We start from the raw sequence: 20,347 nt of genomic DNA on the forward strand, positions 1-20,347 counted from the left end.
GTCTAAACTTTAATATATTTCATGTGAGTGCTGAAAAATCACATATACCAATTATCAAAATAATATGAATGCTTTATCTGAGATTTCACTGAAATGACAGGGGAGAGTTTTCTTCACTTAGATAAACAATGAAACTAATTAGAGTTATAATAAAAGGTTGGTGTGCAATTGGAGCGTAAAAGCAAACAGCCAGTTTATAGAGATCAGAAGCAAGCTGTTTCTGAAAAAACAGATAGTTCATGCAATAGATTTGAATCCTAGGAAGCAAGCCTTCTCTGTTGGACATTTGTGGCCTTTAAGGCCATTTTGTTTAATCTTCCTACACTTACAAACCCAACCAAAAAAAAAAAAAATCCCTATGTGATGAAATTTACTTTTTATTATTTGCTTTTGAGAACCAGGACTTGATTCCCAAAGCAGGCAGTTAATGTTGGTTAATAAGAACTATGTTCAACAGCTTTTGTAGGTTTGCACCTCCTTCTGTTCCACTTAAGTAAGGAAAAAAAAAAAAAAGAAAAACAGAGTTTGTCAACTACTTTGGACCTTTTTATAAGAGAAGCTGAATAATCATTAGAGCTCCATGTTTAGCTACTGTAGTCAACTAGACTTCCTTCTAGGGAGTGGATTTTTATCGTGGTACCAAACCCTCAGAGTTTACCTAGGAAATTCACAATGAGTTGAGTATAAAGTCTGTTCAATTATTCTTTTCTCACAGCTAAAGCTTAAGACTGAGAGACTCTCTGGTGATGGGATCTTTTTTATTTGCTTATGCTTTATTATGAGGAGTCATACCATGTGCTTTAGTGAATGACAAGATATACTGGGAGTGAAACGGAGGGGAAATATAGGACATTGAGACTTGATCATTTTGTCTCTCTATAGAATTAATAAATTTAAGCTTTCATATTTACTGTGCTAATTAATTTACAGTTCAGTTCAGTTCAGTTGCTCAGTCGTGTCCGACTCTTTGCGACCCCATGAATCGCAGCATGCCAGACCTCCCTGTCCATCACCAACTCCCGGAGTTCACCCAGACTTACGTCCATCGAGTCAGTGATGCCATCCAGCCATCTCGTCCTCTGTCGTCCCCTTCTCCTCCTGCCCCCAGTCCCTCCCAGCATCAGTCTTTTCCAATGAGTCAACTCTTCGCATGAGGTAGCCAAAGTACTGGAGTTTCAGCTTTAGCATCAGTCCTTCCAAAGAAATCCCAGGGCTGATCTTCAGAATGGACTGGATGGATCTCCTTGCAGTCCAAGGGACTCTCGAGAGTCTTCTCCAACACAATAGTTCAAAAGCATCAATTCTTCGGTGCTGAGCCTTCTTCACAGTCCAACTCTCACATCCATACATGACCACAGGAAAAACCATACCCTTGACTAGACGAGCCTTTGTTGGCAAAGTAATGTCTCTGCTTTTGAATATGCTGTCTAGGTTGGTCATAACTTTCCTTCCAAGGAGTAAGCGTCTTTTAATTTCAAGGCTGAAATCACCATCTGCAGTGATTTTGGAGCCCAGAAAAATAAAGTCTGACACTGTTTCCACTGTTTCCCCATCTATTTCCCATGACGTGATGGGACCGGATGCCATGATCTTCGTTTTCTGAATGTTGAGCTTTAAGCCAACTTTTTCACTCTCCACTTTCACTTTCATCAAGAGGCTTTTGAGTTCCTCTTCACTTTCTGCCATAAGGGTGGTGTCATCTGCATATCTGAGGTTATTGATATTTCTCCCAGCAATCTTGATTCCAGCTTGTGTTTCTTCCAGCCCAGCTTTTCTCATGATGTACTCTGCATATAAGTTAAATAAGCAGGATTTGATGCCAAAAACACACATGTAATATAATTACTTTTAGCTCTTTTTATTTCTCAAGTAATCATATTCTATAAATCCTACTAGTGATTTTATTTCAACCTTTCTATTTTATTTTAATTTTTGAATTAAATAAATGATACTACTTATCCACTGTTAAAGTAAGTTTGATAGAACATGTACATTTAGAAGAATCTCTCTATGGCCTGAATTTCTTCCTCTCTATTCTTTCCCTATCTTCTGGAAAGTTTTGCTTGCCACATCAGTTTTCTATTTCTCTGAATACTTATAGCAATGGTTTGTAATATCTACCACATATGCTATCGTTTGGAATAGATATATTGTTTTCAAGTTGTTTATTCATAGATTTTATTTGAAATACCCAAGAATAGGGCCATATCTCCCTCTATTTTTATTCCCATAAATTTGGTGCAACAAACATCTAATCATATAGTGCCAGTGAATATTTTACTGTCATAATTATCTATTCAAATATTTACATCTCATTTTAAAAGTAACCTGACTCTTCCTATCTTAACATTTTCTTAGATATGGACTATTTTTCACTTTCTGTAATCACAATTATAATGGGCAGCTTTGTTGAAAAGAATAATGTAATGCAATAGGTTTTCTGCCTTTACACATGAAAAACTAACCAGTTTGTATATAAGGTATACAAATTTACTCTCAAAACAAGTTTCTCTGAAACTTTTCTCAAAAAAGGGTCATTCTTCTCTCAATTTCTGATTTTTCTGTTGCTCTGCCTTATCCAAGGACATTTTTTTGTAATTATATTCCTGTAGCTTACTTTATTTTCCCTTATCATCTCTGCTTATTTTTCCAAGATCACAGGACACTATTTTCCTTTGGAATTTATACACTAAGTATTGCTTTAATGTTTTACAGATTTTTAGTAGGCAAGAGATAACACCTTCCTTTTTTTTTTTTTTTAAATCCACACAAATCTAACTCTAGGGATCCCCCCTGCAAGACTGTTTGCAAATTTAACCTTAATAATAGTTAAGACCCTCCATAAAGGGTTCAATGAAGGTCATACCTAGAAACAAGATATATAGTAGATCTTTAAGAGCCATAGTCATCGGTTACACTGGTAACTTTAGAGACATCCCTTTTAGTCTGGAGGTTTGAAAAGTACATCGTCATCCTTCAAAAACAGGGACTCCATGAGCCTGGGGATTCTGTGGCTGAGATCTGATCTTTGTTACTATACATATAGCCACATGGTCACTGCTACACAGTTCAGTTCAGTCGCTCAGTCGTGTCCAACTCTTTGCGACCCCATGAACCGCAGCATGCCAGGCCTCCCTGTCCATCACCAACTCCCGGAGTTCACTCAGACTCACGTCCATCGAGTCGGTGATGCCATCCAGCCATCTCATCCTCTGTCGTCCCCTTCTCCTCCTGCCCTTAATCCCTCCCAGCATCAGAGTCTTTTCCAATGAGTCAATTCTTTGCATGAAGTGGCTAAAGTACTAGGGTTTCAGCTTTAGCATCATTCCTTCCAAAGAAATCCCAGAGCTGATCTCCTTCAGAATGGACTGGATGGATCTCCTTGCAGTCTAAGGGACTCTCAAGAGTCTTCTCCAACATCATAGTTCAAAAGCATCAATTCTTCAGCACTCAGCTTTCTTCACAGTCCAACTCTCACATCCATACATGACCACAGGAAAAACCATAGCCTTAGGTAGACGGACCTTTGTTGGCAAAGTAATGTCTCTGCTTTTGAATATGCTATCTAGGTTGGTCATAGCTTTCCTTCCAAGGAGTAAGCATCTTTTAATTTCATGGCTGCAGTCACCATCTGCAGTGATTTTGGAGCCCAGAAAAATAAAGTCTGACACTGTTTCCACTGTTTCCACATCCATTTCCCATGAAGTGATGGGAACAGATACCATGATCTTTGTTTTCTGAATGTTGAGCTTTAAGCCAACTTTTTCACTCTCCACTTTCACTTTCATCAAGAGGCTTTTGAGTTCCTCTTCACTTTCTGCCATGAGGGTGGTGTCATCTGCATATCTGAGGATATTGATATTTCTCCCGGCAATCTTGATTCCAGCTTGTGTTTCTTCCAGTCCAGCTTTTCTCATGATGTACTCTGCATATAAGTTAAATAAGCAAGGCGACAATATACAGCTTTGACCTACTTCTTTTCCTATTTGGAACCAGTCTGTTGTTCCATGTCCAGTTCTAACTGTTGCTTCCTGACCTGCATACAGATTTCTCAAGAGGCAGATCAGGTGGTCTGGTATTCCCATCTCTTGAAGAATTTTCCACAGTTTATTGTGACCCAAACAGTCAAAGGCTTTGGCATAGTCAATAAAGCAGAAATAGATGTTTTTCTGGAACTCTCTTGCTTTTTCCATGATCCAGCAGATGTTGGTAATTTGATCTCTGGTTCCTCTGCCTTTTCTAAAACCAGCTTGAACATCAGGAAGTTCACGGTTCATGTATTGCTGAAGCCTGGCTTGGAGAATTTTGAGCATTACTTTACTAGCATGTGAGATGAGTGCAATTGTGCAGTAGTTTGAGTGTTCTTTGGCATTGCCTTTTCTTTGGGATTGGAATGATAACTGACCTTTTCCAGTCCTGTGGCCACTGCTGAGTTTTCCAAATTTGCTGGCATATTGAGTGCAGCACTTTCACAGCATCATCTTTCAGGATTTGAAATAGCTCAACTGGAATTCCATCACCTCCACTAGCTTTGTTCGTATTGATGCTTTCTAAGGCCCACTTGACTTCACATTCCAGGATTCTGGCTCTATGTCAGTGATCACACCATCATGATCATCTGGGTCATGAAGAACTTTTTTGTACAGTTCTTCTGTGTATTCTTGCCACCTCTTCCTAATATCTTCTGCTTCTGTTAGGTCCATACCATTTCTGTCTTTTATCGAGCCCATCTTTGCATGAAATGTTCCCTTGGTATCTCTAATTTTCTTGAAGAGATCTCTAGTCTTTCCCATTCTGTTGTTTTCCTCTGTTTCTTTGCATTGATCGCTGAAGAAGGCTTTCTTATCTCTTCTTGCTATTCTTTGGAACTCTGCATTCAAATGGGTATATTTTTCATTTTCTCCTTTGCTTTCCACTTCTCTTCTTTTCAAAGATATTTGTAAGGACTCCTCAGGCAGCCATTTGTCTTTTTTGCATTTCTTTTTCTTGGGGATGGTCTTGATTCCTGTTTCCTGTAAAATGTCATGAATCTCTGTCCATAGTTCATCAGGCACTGTATCAGATCTAGTCCCTTAAACCTATTTCTCACATCCACTGTATAATCATAAGGGATTTGATTTAGATCACACCTGAATGGTCTAGTGGTTTTCCCCACTTTCTTCAATTTCAGTCTGAATTTACCAATATGGAGTTCATGATCTCAGCCACAGTCAGCTCCTGGTCTTGTTTTTGCTGACTGTATGGAGCTTCTCCATCTTTGGCTGCAAAGAATATAATCAATTTGATTTCGGTGTTGACCATCTGGTGATGTCCATGTATACAGTCTTCTCTTGTGTTGTTGGAAGAGGGTGTTTGCTATGACCAGTGCATTTTCTTGGCAAAACTCTATTAGTCTTTGCCCTGCTTCATTCCGTATTCCAAGGCCAAATTTGCCCGTTACTCCAGGTGTTTCTTGACTTCCTACTTTTGCATTCCAGTCCCCTATAATAAAAATGACATCTTTTTTGGGTGTTAGTTCTAAAAGGTCTTGTAGGTCTTCATAGAACCGTTCAACTTCAGCTTCTTCAGCATTACTGGTTGGGGCATAGACTTGGATTACTGTGATATTGAATGGTTTGCCTTGGAAACGGACAGAGATCATTCTGTCGTTTTTGAGATTGCATCCAAGTACTGCATTTTGGACTCTTTTGTTGACTATGATGGCTACTCCATTTCTTCTGAGGGATTCCTGCCCACAGTAGTAGATATAATGGTCATCTGAGTTAAATTCACCCATTCCAGTCCATTTTAGTTCGCTGATTCCTAGAATGTTGACATTCACTCTTGCCATCTCTTGTTTGACCACTTCCAATTTGCCTTGATTCATAGACCTGACATTCCAGGTTCCTATGCAATATTGCTCTTTACAGCATCGGACCTTGCTTCTATCACCAAGTCACATCCACAGCTGGGTATTGTTTTTGCTTTGGCTCCATTCCTTCATTCTTTCTGGAGTTATTTCTCCACTGATCTCCAGTAGCATATTGGGCACCTATGACCTGGGGAGTTCCTCTTTCAGTATCCTATCATTTTGCCTTTTCATACTGTTCACTGATACTCAAAGGATAACAAACCTGTTCTCTTACCTACCTTACAGAGCCTCCTTGACTGCACAAGCCTTCTTCCTTAAATCTCCCTCTCTTGAACTCTTACTCTTATCTTCTCCTGTCTTTGACTCCATCTATTAAGGTCAAAATTCCTAAGGCAAGAGCACACAAAACCGACAGCCTATCTGTGGTATGAGTGAAGAAGAGATAAATCTTCCAGGAGAAAGATGCATATTAACCTTTCAGGAGCCCCACTGTTTTTGTTCCTAGACATTTATCATAAGTTTGATCACAGAGACACAATGATATGCCTCAGAAAGCAAGCTCCGCTCTGAAGAACATGGAAAGGGAGGTATAAAGAAGAGTACTTGAAATGGCAGCTGGTTTGATAGGAGTTGCTGTCACATCTTCAAACCCAGGGCCAAAAGGTCCATGGTGTCTCATCCTCCTGCAGTGAGGCCCAGACATGGCACACACCTCTGGACCACAAACAGAGACCCCTCTTCTAAGTTTATATTTTTTCTTAAATGTAAACACAAGGGAGAAAAATAATGTTTCAACTCTGCCCATTTTCAATAGATGACAATAGGGTCTAGGGTCACTAAGGGCCCATCGATAAGTGACAGTATAAACAGACTTTTGGAACATACTTTATTAGTATTTCTAGAATTTCTGTTCTAAAGTTGGACATAAGTACAAAATAAAAGCCAATTTTATTTATTTATTTTTTTATTTTCCTCTTCTTTTAATTCTTTTCTTGTCTTCCTTTCCCTATTCCAAATTACTCAGTGGTAGTTTTGTAGTGTTCATGAGGGGAACGGAGCTTATTGTCTTCCAACTCATCCATCTCTCAAAAGTCTCTTTGTGACTATTTCACTTTCCAAATACTGGGCTGTCTTTCAATCAAGACACTGAATGTTTAGAATAAGGAAATACTTTTCTGAACAAATTTAAGCAAACTTATTTACTTCTTTATTACTGTGAAAATGATGCTCAGCAAACTACTGGTATTCTTCCATCACTCTTTATCAAATGGTAAATTTCTGGGATATAAATTTCAGCTACAGAGATATTGTGAGTTATTAATTGCACACACTTGACATTATTTTGCAATGGAAATGATGATAAAAATGTGTAACCTCCCTCAACTTTTATTTATATGAAAACACCTTTTTCGTATGAATATATGTGTGTGTGTGTGTGTGCTAAGTTGCTTCAGTTGTGTCCAACTCTTTGCAACTCGATGGACTGTAGCCTGTCAGGTTCCTCTATCCATGGCATTGTCCAGGTAAGAATACTGGAGTAGGGTTGCTATTACCTCCTCCAGGGGATCTTCTTGACTCAGGGATCAAACCTGCATCTCCTGCGGTTCCTTCATTCCAGGTGGATTCTTTACTGCTGAACCACCAGGGAAGCCCATATGAATATGTAGGAAATAAAATCTTAAAGTTAAGTTAGGAAGAAAAATCCTGGCCTAATAGCTTAAAGAACAATATTGTCCTCCATGGATGTTTTCATTTATAAGAAAACTTTTTAAATGCTCAGTAGACTTTATATATTTGTAAAAACACTGAAAGGATGAAAATGAACTCTGAAGTCTAAATGTTTATCTGAAATCAGGGAATGAAAAATATAAAAGAAAATTTTTAGTAATATTTTTTCTCAGATAATCTAGAGATTTTAATCAGTAAGTTATGAGTTGCCATGAAGAAAAAAAAAACAGTTTTCTGAATGTTTAGGCTTCTTGCAGAATCAAACTAGAGTTTTCAGTTATTGTATTTTATATGTATCAGTTATGGGAATTTTAGGCTCAAAGTTTTTGAGTTGTTCTTCAAAGTTGCTTGGTTGCTCCTAATTTCTAATCTGAAATTGAGGACGATTTTCCCAATTAATCTCTGTCTAGAAGAAATGTATTTATGGGATTGCCATAGTCTCTGGATTCCAATCTATTTCAATGGAAATTTGCCATTAGGCACAAGATAGTCTTTATTCTTCCTTCATATGATCAAAATTCCTAAATCTACTCTCTGGATGTAGATGTTAAAATTGTTTGTTTTTTTCTGGAATTCTAGCACACAAAGCAAGTGGTGCAAATATTTTCAACTTCCACCTGTGTTAAAGTGAAAACAAATAATGTCAACAAAGGTTCGTATAGTCAAAGCTACGGTTTTTCCAGTAGTCATGAATAGATGTGAGAGTTGAACCATAAAGAAAGCTGAGTGCCAAAGAATTGATGCTTTCGAATGGTGGTACTGGAGAAGACTCTTGAGAGTCTCTTGGATTGCAAGGAGAACAAACTAGTCAATCCTACAGGGAATCAACCCTGAATATTAATTGAAGGACGGATGCTGAAGCTGAAGCTCCAATGCTTTGGCCACCTGATGAGACAAGGTGACTCATTGGAAAAGAACCTGAGGCTGGGAAAGATTGAGGGCAAAAGTAGAAGCGGGCAGCAGAAGATGAGATAGACAGCATCACCAACTCAATGGGTATGAATTTGAGCAAACTCCAGGAGACAGTGGAGGACAGAGGAGCCTGGCATGCTACAGTCCGTGGGATCACAGAGTCATACATGACTTAGCAACTGAACAACAGTAACAAATAGTAATTTCTGTGTAGATAGAAAAATATGCCTCCCTCATAGAATCTTAAAAGTAAACAACTCTTTCTCATAATTCTTGTGGTGAATCTGATGGTGTCTTAATGCAGTGGGCAGGACTAGGGCATAGAAACATTTTTTTTGACATGATTCTCTTTAACTAGTGTAATTTTATCCCTGGCACAAGTACTAAATGGTAAAAGAGCTAGTTCCTTTGCCTCTTCAAGACGTGGTGCAGTTTTCATAACTCTACAACCTCATCTCTGTTTGAAATTTAAGATTTTGTACATGTGATTGGGTAGCTAGTTATAAAATGAAAAGTGTTGTTTTAAGTCAAACTTATTGATAATAGTATTGTGAAATTTGCATGATCTGTCTTCCGAGTTCTAATACCATATTGGCAATAGATACATTTTTTTTTCCGCCTTTACATTTTGTGATGTCACCTGTAGTCATCTGCTTGATAGAATTCTAAAACGATTTATTATTCTGGTTTCTAGCTCTGTCCAGATGTTTAGCTACAGGGCAGTGTTACTGCCCAGATTAGCACAGCTGGTTAGAAGCACTGTGCTAAATATGTAGAGCATCTGTGGTTTGTCTTGGGAGGTTGAATTTCAATTAATTGAATGTGCAGCTAACTTACAAAGATCTTGCTTTTCAGTTAAACTGACAATGGTGCAGAGCTAATTTTAAAAGGCAAGAATAAATAGTACAACAGAAAACTTGAAAAATAAATGCCCCAGACTACATAAATAGACTGAAAATAAATATTTAAATAAAACTTTACTGTTTTATATGGAAAGTACGAGTCTATTTTCAATACTGATAGAAGAAAACAGGATATATTTGTAAGATTACCTGAAAACTAAACTTTGATTTCATTAAGAATTTAGTTTAAGAGGCCACCATTTCTTCCTGTGTTTTCTCTGCTTTGGTGTTTACTTTCATACAAGAATAAAAAAAAAGTTAAGTCAAAAGTAATCATTCCAACAACATTATACTGAGCCAAAATTAATCAGACAGCAACTACAGCTTATACCACTTATGATTACAGTTGTGATTTTTAGATGAATTTCCTGGCTTAATATTCTGCTAGGAGGTCTTTTGTCATTATTCAGACATTTGGAAAATGGATTTTATGAAAAAATATTCTAACCGTGAATGCTTACAAAACCTTCCCGTGAACATCTGCAACAAATTAAATAAGCTTGTAAATATAATAAATAACCTAACTTGAAAAGTACTAGGGAGTAAACAAAACTTGATTCTATTTTCTTTGGCTAGCTACAAATAATTTTATTTGTAAAGGTTTTCGCAGTCTCTGTAGTATACATACCAGATACCTACCTGATATAAGGGACCACCAGGCTGATTAGCTTAAAAAAAAAAAAAATGAAAAAAAGGTAGAACTAAACTGCAAGCCCAGATTCCACACATAACATGAGTTTGGAATTACGCAATTTTCAAGCATCTAAATGTGTGAGGCTTCATTGGCTCTTTCTTTGGGCTGTGCTATGGATTGAATGTGTCCCCTCCGAATTTATATGTTGAAGCATGTGTCTGTGTTAAAGACAGGACTTTATGTAGATAACCAAGTCTTAATGCAGTCATAAGGATGGAGTTCTGATCTGCAAGAACTGGCATCTTTACAAAAGAGGAAGAGACACTAGAGACTGCTCTCTCTCCGCCATGTGAGGACACAGTTAGAAGGCAGCTATCTGCGAGCCAGAAAATAATTCTCACAAGAACCAGACATGCTGGCATCCTGATCTCAGAATTCCAGCCTCCAGACTGTGAGAAAATACATTGCTGTTGTTTGAGTCACCTAACCTATGGCGTTTTGTTACGACAACTCAAGCAGTCTACAGCAGGCTAACTCATCCAGTGATGACATCTGTTTTAAAATAAGTACTTCATACTGAACCAGGTTTAAAGCTTTTTCATAGTTCAAATACTGCGAAGCGGTTTGCACAGTTGACTTCAGCTTGCTTTGTAGGTATCCATACAGATATTTAGAAATTGTAATTAACAGGTGAGTAAGCTAATTGTCATAAGCTTTATTTTTCAAGAAAGTGAACCTTACACCTTCGTTATCACAAAGTCATTCCCTGGGAGGACACATACCATAAGGGCAGGAGATAGTCCCTCAAGGGAATTTTAAAGATCATCACCTGTTTAAAAGACCCGTGGGACCTTTCCAGTTTCCCTGATATTGGTAACAATATCTGGCTTTTAAAAACAGGAGAAATTAAACTTGGTAGCATTTTGCTATTTGAATGACCTACTCCGTGGAATTACAGCAGCAAACTAATCCTTTAGGAGCGATGGCTCTATCAATCTTTGGATTTTTCTAATGTGGAAGCTACTCAATTGCATCTCAGAAATCAGGGAGGTAATTACTCATGCAGACAGCACAAAATGAAAGAAAAAAAATGCAAGTTCTGCTGAGTATCCCTTTTAGAACAAGCCGTGGAACAAGGAAAACAGCCTCTATAATCAGTCAAATTCTTCCACTAATTTTTCAGGTGTTGAAGGCTGTAGTGAGAATACATGCTATGAAAGTTAACAAAGCAAAGTGGCTTTAAGAGTGGATTTTATAACAGAAAAAAAGGAAGAGGCATTTCTTATTTTTAAGCAAGAATTCTACTGGGAGTAAAGTTCAGATTCTTCCAACTTTATTGCTTTAAGTAAATGTTCTAGGACTTAAATTTGATGGTATCTTATGGGTGATTTACCGAAAATCTCATCACTCTATAAATTATAAATATTATACAAAAATGTTAATCAGTGAAGTGAATTAATTCAAATGTTTGCCTGGGACAAGTTGGGTTTTCAAAAAAACTATGAAAATGAATAAACTGTAGGAAAGAATTTGAGAACTTCTGTATTGGTACATCCTAGATTACTTCATATTTTTTCATATTCCAAAATTCTAAACAATTTTAGATTTTTTCTAGCTGAAAATCCACTTTGCCATAAAATGTTTGCCTATAAGCACTCAAGTAACTAAGGAGGCTTCAGTTTCTTTACAAAAAAGTGAAGGGAGATAGCACTGTTATAGCTTGCAGACGTTGGGTTTGGCATTGCTCGACTTTCTGTTTTTTATATGGTGCACACGAAGATTTGTTTATGAGTGCCCTCTGCCTTCTACTCAGCCTTCCCTGTTTCCCAATCAAACCTGCATATTCTTATGTAGGATGTTTAATTTGAACATTTATTTTTAATTAGCATGCTTCCTTCTTCTTAGGAAAACAAAGGAGTGAAAGATAAGGGCAAGCAAGCTGTTTATTATTGTGATTATGGACTCCAAATTTGCTGATTTCCAGTTGAAATTCCTTTTATAGATAACCCATCTTTCAGATTGCCAGCCATATGAGAGCAATTTTGTGCCATGAAAATACTAAAAAATGATATAATTTTCTTAGACTGCTAGCTTTTCTGCGATGCTACATTTATAGGGATGAGAAATAGCTTTGAAGAATATTGATATTTCTAATCTATATAAATGAGCTGGCTATACACTTGATTTTAGCAGCACTTTTTTCTCCCTTAGAGTTGTGCAATTGTGACTTTAGCAATAATTTAAAAAGCCATCGGTGACAGTAGGCCAAGAAACCGAGAGAGAGGAGGTTTAGTGTTCATCATTAGAGCTGGGCTTTGGTGTGGCCTTTAGGAATCACAGGCCGTTGAGGTTTCCTTTTGGACAGATTCCAGATAATGCAAAAATGAGCTGCTTTTCTTCAGAAATTCAATTCAAAGTTCACAAAACTGTAATAGGATATAAAGATTGAGTTTTGTATCTCCTCTCACTCTTTCTACTTTAACAGCTGTTGTGTACGAAATTGGCATTTTCCGTATTGGTGAAAATCTTAGAGGATGACAATCTTTGAATAATTAATGGAATTCAGTCTTGATGACTAATATTAAAAAAAAGAATCAGAATTCAAAGTATGTTGAAAAATAGAAGTATCAAATTCATACTGTGTTGTGGAAAGTTTATATAAATAAAGCATGCCAGCACTAATCATTGGAGACCTAGATTCATTTCTGTTATATTGATTATTTGAAAAATCTTAATTCCTCTTTTCTCACGTGCTTTTTCTCATAAATAGCTATAGGCATAAGACAACTGAGATAAAGACATACATACACAAAATGTTATGAGGTATGAAAGGAGGGAGATAGTGTGTATATCAAGAAAAATGCCATGAAGGAAGTGACATTTAAAATGGACCTTAAAGTAGAGGTTAGGATTTCTTTTGGCAGAGAGGACTTCAGAGATACTTGGGGTAGAATAATCTGACCACAGTGTATGGGTTCGATAAATATAACTGGAGAAAGATGGGACACAAGTTCTGATGGTCAAAGCAGGGAATATAAAATGTGTGAACCAGGGTGGTGGTGATAAGAATGGGAACAAGGATTCATAATGCAAAAGTTATTGAAATTTGGAAACTAGTTATAAGGTTGAAAGCAGAAACGGAAAAAAATACGAAGCTACTATTTTTGAGTTAAGAAACTGAAAATGTGGTTGAGATGTAAGATATGTAGAAATGTTTTCTGCTATTGCAAGTAAGGAACCAGAATCAGGAGTTAAGTGTTATATCTGGGAGTCATTGCCATAAGTGTGATAATTGAGGCAATGGGAATGATTGCATTTCCAGAACAAAGAAGTGTAGAAGAGAAGGGAAAGGTCTTAAGGACAGAAATTTAGGAAATTCATTTCCCAGATGACAGGATTAAAAACAAAAAATCATTCCAAGGTAACCTTACTTATGTCAGACATTGGAACAGAGGAAATTTTCAAGGAAGTTTAGTTAAATTTATCTGTAATTTAGACGTAAGAAAGAGGATGACGCAGAAAACTCATCAAGGTTAAATTTTCTTTTCTAACGCCATTGATTTATATATAGATGAATATTCATATGTAGATCATATATAAATTTTCTTTGTGACACTGTATCTGAATAGAATAGCTTGAAGGAAAAAAAACTTGTTCACATTGTTTATAATTTTGTTACATTTCGCTTGTGATTTCTGTAAGGTAGAAATAAAAGATGGCTATTGAGAACTGATGACCAAAGACATTTTCCTCTTGTTGTCACTCATTTCCCCTTAGGCTAGCGTTTCATCTTCTCCCTTAGCCAATCCCTCCCTGTCACAGCCTCTCTCTCAAATTCAGACCATAAGTTGAATACAGCCTCTGAAAATAATAAATCCATTTTCAGTTAGAAGATAAACAACCCGGTAAGCATTAGAATGCTCTGAGGCCATGTCTTTCTCCACTCAGAAAACATTCACTTCTTGTTTATTCAGAAATAAAATGGCATCCTTGGAAGGAAGAAAAACATATGTGTGCCCTCAAGAGTGAACTCTCTGTCTAGTAGGGGAAAACAGCAAAAAGCTGGTCCTATCTTTTTTCATTTTTACTTTAGAAAACACAAATGCCTTTTGACGTCAAAATAAGAGAGCTGAAATTTGAATAGAATACATTTCTTCAGTCATACAAACAAGAAACTTTTCCCCCATGCTCTTAGCCTTTCTTAAGAGGGTGAAAAAGGGGACCAAACTCTCATAGGGAAGGGGATAGGTGGAGAAATTGTGCTGAACACTGGTGAGTGTGTGTTGGTCACTCAGTTGTGTCTGACTCTTTACGTCCCCACGAACTGTAGCCTGCCAGACTTCACTGTCCACGGAATTCTCCAGGCAAGAATACTGGAGTGGATTGCCATTCCTTTCTCCAGAGGATCTTTCTAACCTAGGGAATGAACCCTGGTCTCCTGCATCACAGGCAGATTCTTTACCATCTGAGCTACACTGGTAGAATCCTCATATCCTGTTTTCTTTCACTGTTGTCCTAAAACAAACAAACCACAACAGTATTGCAACAGCACACTCAGGACTTCTCTGAAAAAGGTATGGTATTGCCCTAAGCTATGGCATCTTTCGGAGAAGGCAATGGACACCCACTCCTGTACTCTTGCCTGGCAAATCCAATGGATGGAGAAGCCTGGTAGGCTGCAGTCCGTGGGGTCGCTGAGGGTTGGACACGACTGAGGGACTTCACTTTCACTTTCCACTTTCACTTTTCACTTTCATGCATTGGAGAAGGAAATGGCAACCCACTCCAGTGTTCTTGCCTGGAGAATCCCAGGGACGGGGGAGCCTGGTGGGCTGCTGTCTCTGGGGTGGCACAGATTGGGACATGACTGAAGCGACTTAGCAGTAGCAGTTAGCATGGCATCTTTATTTTCTAAGTGTGAGTCACAAAAGAACTAAATACTTCCTAATGGTCAGCAAATCATTCTCTATTGAAAAACAATAGAGAGACAATATTGTTGAGTTTTTAGCTGTACTAGACTGTTTATTGGGTTTTTACCAGAATTTCTTTGAAGACCTATATGACTGGTGATCAGCCAATGTCTTCTTTTTGAGCAGTATGGCAGGTTGGTTCTTTACTTAGAATTTTCCTTCATGGACCTTACACTTTTGTTGCTAGAATTATCCTTAGTCAATATTTTTGTTGCTGTTGTGAGTGGGGTATTTCATTTCATCATTTACAATTGTTTTTTTAATATCATAAAATAAAAAAAATCAGTTGATAAGTACACTTATGCACTTATCACTATTCATCATTATACTTAAAAACTCAAGTGTTTCCATTAACTGAAAAATAAGCTCAACTGGCAAAATAGTAAAAATAACATTAATAAAATATTAATTTGGGCCTTACTCTAGGGCATTTTGGTGAAGTTTTCTAGTGGTGATCTCATTTAGTCTCACAGTAACCTGTGAAGTTGGTGCTTCTGTAGTCTGTGTTTCTAGATGAGGAAATTGAAGCTTAAGGATGTTCTTTTGTAGACATACAGCTGGTAAGCAGGGAATTTTGGATTCAGGCCAAAGCAGCTTGACATGTTTTTAACCTCTAAGGTTATTTTGATGAAAGAAAAAAATGTAAAGCCAAGAAGTAAAACAAACAGCAAACACATCCCCAGTCCACTCATAGCTACATAAAATTTTTTTTTGTATTTCGTATTTTAATACATTTTAAAACAATAAAAATGTTTATAACTTTAAAGTAAACTCTTTTCATTATTTTCTTTCTGTTACTGGTGTACTTTCAACAACATGTCTATTTGATTAGAATCAGGAATTAGACGTGTTGAATAAATTATGTTTTGTAAATTCACAGATTTTTGACTTTTTAATTTTCTTTTGCATTCTTTGCTTTTTTACTATCATTGCTTTTTTCCTACCTTCTACAGCTGCATTTTATATATTTTTAATCTTATTTTTGGAAATAAAAACATTAGATAACAGCAAATTTACTGTTGAACATCATTTTGACTGAATTCCATAGGTTGAAGTTGGGTGGATTTTTATTTTTCTTAGTTTTTAGGTTGATTAACTGTAATCTTCATAGCTTCTTTGATTCTATAATTTTTAGGGAGTATTATAATTTTATTACCTAGCTTTGGAGAACATTATTGTTGCTATTATTTTAAATTTTATTATTTGTTTCTAGTTTATGGCACTGTGGGTAAGGGAACAGTCTGAAGTCTCTGTAAGTTTTGAATTATATTGACTTTCTTTTGTGTATCTTATTAGAAAGTTTATTTTTGATTCTTCTAAACAAGGCAAGCTCTATAGAGGACAATTTACTTAAAACTAGAATTCACCTTTTTAATTTGCATTATTTAAACAATCTAGGTTTTAATTTAGGTAGTTCATAATAAACTGATCAAAGATTACTGCTTTAATTTTGTTTCTGCCCATTCCTATTTTTGTTTCTAAGACTTTTGCTTTATATATTTTGGTAGTAGTGTTTTAGTAATATAATCTGATATTCAGACTAGGACACTTTAAAATTAAAGGAGGCGCTATTAATGGGGATGGGACCACAGGCTTATATTGGGATCATCCTATGAAAATTTGTATTTTTGGTTACCCTATGCCTGTTTCATTTTTTGCCATTTGCCTAACAGAGAAATTGCCATCTTTGAGAACTACTATAGTTAGTACTTTTGGGTATTATTGAATTTGGGGAAGAACATATTAACCTCTTTTTAGCAAAGTGTTCCAAAGCTTGCTAATAGTTCTGATAAAGACCTGACATTGATAAAAAGCCTGAGTTATGCATAGAGCCATACCCTTTTCTTCCCTGAGCTGCATATTCTTGGCTTCCTCCGAGACACACTATCCACTCTCTCCACCCTCTTCTGTGTCCTAGGTGATTGATCTGAGATTCAAAACACCTTGCCTTTTGGCTTCCAGCAGGATTTTGCTGGGGCTTCCCAGGTGGCTCAGTGGCAAAGAATCTACCTGCTAAACAAAAGACATGTGTTCGACCCCTGAATTAGGAAGATCCCCTGGAGAAGAAAATGGGAACCCACTCCAGTATTCTTGCCTGGGAAATTCTTTGGATAAAGGAGCCTAGCGGACTTACAGTTCATGGGATAACAAAGAGTCAGAGATAACTTAACGATTAAGCAGCAGCAGCAGCAGGATTCCACTGAATGACGCTCAGTAGGTGATTGGAGAAAAAGGGGAGTGATGGTGATGAGCTTGATTGTAACCAGTCAAAACTGCATCAGGGTTGCCCTACACCCACTCACACCTTGGTAAAGATCCCTTTATTGAACTCTCCTCTGGGATGTTCCATCTGTTTCCTGCCCACTCCATGACTAATACCCTATCTATGAGTGTATGACTGTGGTTTTATTCCTATATAAAAATATTTCATAATAATTAACATTTTCATCAGAAGCATCTAAGCAATTGTAGAGAGAAGATGAGATTTTTTTTAAAAGATAAAAATCAAAATATTTGCCTAGGCATTCTGTAATTATAAATTGCTTTTAAACAAAGCAAAACACCTGGTAACTCGAAATAAATGCCTCTCATCAATTTTTTAAAATGCATTCACTGATTTATTTCATTAAATTCTGAATTCTTAACATATACATTGAAGGCAAGGGTGGCCCCAGCGCTTTTGGATTTTATAGTATATGTCGGAAAGCAGCAAGCTGGAGATGTGATGATGACCATGAAAAGGATGAGCAATGATTCTGGTGAAGAATAACAAGAAGACCTAATCTAGGGGCATGTGTGCATGTGAGGGGGAGTATTAAGGAAAGGATGTAACATTTTAAGTTGAAAGCTGAATGGTACAGCAAGGGTAAGGATGTGAGGTTAGGATGATTCAGGCTGGCATGTTTAATAAAGATTCTGAAGGAATTGGTCTTTACGGGCATTTACTTTATGGAAAGTTACTGAAATAATTTAATCAGAAAAGTAACAAGAGCTATTTGTTTTTTTAAAAAGATCCCCCTTAGTGATTAGTGAAGTCTGGATAGAAGGAAATTAGAACTGGAAGTGATTAGATAGCTATTGGTGGTGGTTTAGTCACTAAGACATGTCTGACTCTTTGCAAGCACGTGGGCTCTCGCCCACCAGGCTCCTCTGTCCATGGGATTCTTCAGACAAGAAAACTGGAGCGGGTACACTGGAGCCATTTCCTTCTCCAGGGGATTTTCCCAAACCAGGGATGGAAGCCCGGTTTCTGGCATTGCAGTCAGATTCTTTACTGACTGAGTCACCAGGGAAAACCAGTAGTCTAAAAATATTGGGTGGTGCCCTGGAATAAAGGCAGTGAGAATGGAAAGGGATGGAGTTTTCCGATATAGCAAGGATGAAATTATATCCCACGATATGATTATACTGACTGAATCTTGCAATTGGTTAGATGAGTATAAGATTGTGATGAATATGAATAAATGATTAATTTTAAGTATATGTGCAGAAAGAGCAATGTGGTCAAGGAGGAGTTACTCTACTTCATTAGGTCAGTGACTTTTAATCCTATTAAAATCAATTGCAGCGACCTCCCTGGTGATCCAGTGGCTAGGACTCCAGGCTTCTAAAGCAGGGGGCCTGGGTTCAATCCCTGATCCAAGAATATTTAAAAAAAAAAATCAATTGCATATGTTTTTAAAATCATAGTTTTATTTTGTCTGGATCCTGGAGATCCTGATTAAGTAGGTCCCTTTGGCATTCTTTCCATATGGAGAGAACTTAATTTGGCCTTAAGACTCTCCTACAGTTTTAACTCACTCCTACAGGTCTCTCCATACAGAGAGAATTTAACTTGGCTTCATCATAGCAGAGTGTCTTCAGAACTGGCAGACAGTTATACCAAGGATCAGAGCCCTAAGAATGGGTATTTTGGGTAAGATGTATTGTTGTTTATGATGCAGCCTTGGAATTTGCATAGCATTTCTCTGCCATACTCTATTGATTAAGCAGTCACAAGGCTGCCCAAATTCTAGGGGCAGGTACACCTGATTTCTCACTGGGGTTAATGGCAAAGACTTTTAAACAAAATATTTAAACTCAGTGTTTTAAAACTACCACAGATATTCGTCTGTTTCCTATTGATTTTCCCTCTTTGCTTATTATGGCTATGAATTATTATTATGATTATTGAAAATTGTTTTGACCATGTTGCCATCTATCCTCATATTTTTTCAAGTTAAAAATATCATATTTAAATAAAAATGAGTAAAAATTAACTAAATAAATGAATTTTCAGAGATTGTCTAAGATCAGATCTGTTGATAATTCACTCATAGATGACAACTCAATTTTAAGATTATGCAGGCAAAACATATGGTAAGATTTCAGTGAAGCAGATATTAAAAAATTGAGGAAAAAAGCTGAAAATTACTTGATATGATCAGATTTATATATATGTCAACATTCTATTTTGCCTCTGCTAATCTTTTTTAAAAAAATTCTAAAAAGTTGTGGTATCTCTGAGTTTCTGTAAACAATGCTTGAATCAAATCTAATTTTTAGATATTTCTCGGTAATGGAAACTACACCTTGATACCACCAAAGTATCAAAATTAACACATTTTTTTCTCTCTCTTATTTTTTTAAATAAAACAATAAACTTTGTTTTATTTAATTCTAGGTAATTTATTTTTATGACTTGGCAGAGAAGACTTTATTTTAAAGTACTTATTAGGAGCAGATTTATTTTAAAAATATGGATTGAATTATAAATTATCTATATTCAAGTTTCTATCTTTAGGGATTAGAGTTTCACCTGTATTTTTTGAATAAATATATATGTTAATAGATACACTATTTTAAAATGATAAAATAGAAACAATTTTTAATCATACTGCAGAAAAGCTTTGAAAGAGGCATTAATTAATAAATATGGATCAATGTTCAAAACCTAATGTTCTTTTAAGAAAGATCACCTATTTAGCCCTCATGTATTTAACACATATATGCTTCAATATATTTGATTGGGACATTAATAAAACCTTATTGCTTATATTAGCATCCACTTGTATAAAACAATTAACAGGCAAGAAGAACCAGGCACAATACATTAATCACTGATACAAAAGCAGAACAATTTAAAGAGTTTGTTAAAGATAATCACTTTTGATAAAAATAGGAAAATGAAATGCAATATTATTCTTTTAATTAGTCTATATACATGAAAGTGTAGGGGGATGATGTTCAAAGACCATATAAAACCATAGAGGGAGGGCTCTGTAACAGCCATAACATAAGCCAAAGAATCTACACTTTGTGTGTTAGGAAAAGACTAGGTCTTCATTATAATGATAAATAGTGTGTTTAA

This window comes from Bubalus bubalis, chromosome 2 (assembly GCF_019923935.1).
Source record: "Bubalus bubalis isolate 160015118507 breed Murrah chromosome 2, NDDB_SH_1, whole genome shotgun sequence".
NCBI classification, from domain to species: domain Eukaryota; kingdom Metazoa; phylum Chordata; class Mammalia; order Artiodactyla; family Bovidae; genus Bubalus; species Bubalus bubalis.